This window comes from Somniosus microcephalus, unplaced genomic scaffold, assembly GCF_052327205.1.
Source record: "Somniosus microcephalus isolate GS21.2 unplaced genomic scaffold, FLI_Smic_1.0 unresolved_chr1, whole genome shotgun sequence".
Lineage (NCBI taxonomy): Eukaryota > Metazoa > Chordata > Chondrichthyes > Squaliformes > Somniosidae > Somniosus > Somniosus microcephalus.
The window spans coordinates 61,419,493-61,421,492 of NW_028225179.1; the positions used below are offsets into that span (position 1 = coordinate 61,419,493).

The window sequence follows — 2,000 nt, forward strand, 5'->3', positions numbered from 1 at the left end:
AACTCCCCGCATGGGAGACTTCTACTGCCTCCCAAAGATACAAAAAGCCAACACACCCAGACGCCATTTCGTATCAGGCTATGAACCCTGTGTGAGAACCTCTCTGGATGCGTCGAGGGCATCCTGAAACCCATTGTACAGGGAACCCCCAGCTTCTGTCGCAACACTACAGACTTCTTACAGAAACTCAGCACCCACGGATCAGTTGAACCAGGAACACTCCTCGACACGATGGACGTCTTGGCACTCTACACCAGTATCCCACATGATGACGGCTTCGCTGCGACAGCCTCAGTACTCAACACCAACAAAAGCCAATCTCCAGACGCCATCCTACAACTCATCCACTTCATCCTTGACCACAATGTCTTCACTTTCGACAACCAGTTCTTTACCCAAACACACGGAACAGCCATGGGGACCAAATTCACACCCCAGTACACCAACATCTTTATGCACAAGTTCGAGCAAGCCTTCTTCGCTGCACAGGACCACCAGCCAACGCTATACACCAGATACATCGACGACATTTTCTTCCTATGGACCCACGGTGAAGAATCACTGAAAAGACTACACGATAACATCAACAAGTTCCATCCCACCATCAAACACACCATGGACTACTCCTCAGAATCGGTTTCACTCTTGGACACACGAACCTCCATCAAAGACGGACACCTCAGCACTTCACTCTACTGCAAGCCCACGGACAACCTCAGGATGCTCCACTTCTCCAGCTTCCACCCTAACCACGTTAAAGAAGCCATCCCCTATGGACAAGCCCTGCGAATACACAGGATCTGCTCAGATGAGGAGGAACGTGATGGACACCTGCAGACGCTGAAAGATGCCCTCGTAGGAACGGGATATGATGCTCGACTCGTGGATCGACAGTTCCGACGGGCCACAGCAAAAAGTCGCATAGACCTCCTCAGAAGACAAACATGGGACACAACCAACAGAGTACCCTTCGTCGTCCAGTACTTCCCTGGAGCGGAGAAACTACGCCATGTTCTTCACAGCCTTCAACATGTCATTAATGACGATGAACACCTCGCTAAGGCCATCCCCACACCTCTACTACTCACCTTCAAACGGCCGCCTAACCTCAAACAGACCATCGTTCACAGCAAATTACCCAGCTTTCAGGAGAACAGCGACCACGACACCACACAACCCTGTCACTGCATCCTCTGCAAGACATGCCAGATCATCAACACAGATACCTTCATCACACGTGAGGACACCACCTACCAGGTACATGGTACTTACTCATGTGACTTGGTGAAGTTGTCTACCTCATACGTTGCAGGAAAGGATACCCCGGAGCATGGTACATCGGCGAGGCCATGCAGACACTGTGACAATGGATGAACAGACACCATGCAACAATCGCCAGGCAGGAGTGTTCCTTCCCAGTCGGGGAACACTTCAGCAGTAAAGGGCATTCAGCCTCCAATCTTCGGGTAAGCATTCTCCAAGGCGGCCTTCGAGACACACGGCCACGCAAAATCGTAGAGCAGAAACTGATAGCCAAGTTCCGCACTCATGAGGATGGCCTCAAACGAGATCTTGGGTTCATGTCACGCTACATGTAAGCACACCGGACAAAGGGTAATCCAGACTCGAGTCATCATTGGCTTGTTCTCAATACACAGATGCGGCCGGACCTGCTGTGATTTACAGCAAAGAAAATGTTTTTTGTCTATTTTGATTTTCATACAGACCCCAGCATCTGCAACATTTAACCCCTTGTGACCCCACCTCATTGTTCTTTGATGTAATGTTTTGCTGACTGACCTGTTTGGACACCATTCACACCTTTGATTGCTGTGATTATCTCTCTGCTGAGGTGTGATAAATGGCAGTTAGAAAGATTACCTGTAATCATCTGGCATTATTCTCTGACTATATAATCTGTGTCTATAGGCATCTCTCTACTTCACCTGATGAAGGAGCAGCGCTCCGAAAGCTTGTGATTTCAAAAGAAAGTGTTTGAC

General features: G+C 49.2%; 1 pseudogene; it reads left to right on the forward strand.

The window, feature by feature from the left end:
• The first annotated feature begins 231 nt into the window (after window positions 1-231).
• On the forward strand, window positions 232-1,374 carry LOC147095408 (uncharacterized; annotated as a pseudogene).
• The last annotated feature ends 626 nt before the right edge of the window (window positions 1,375-2,000 follow it).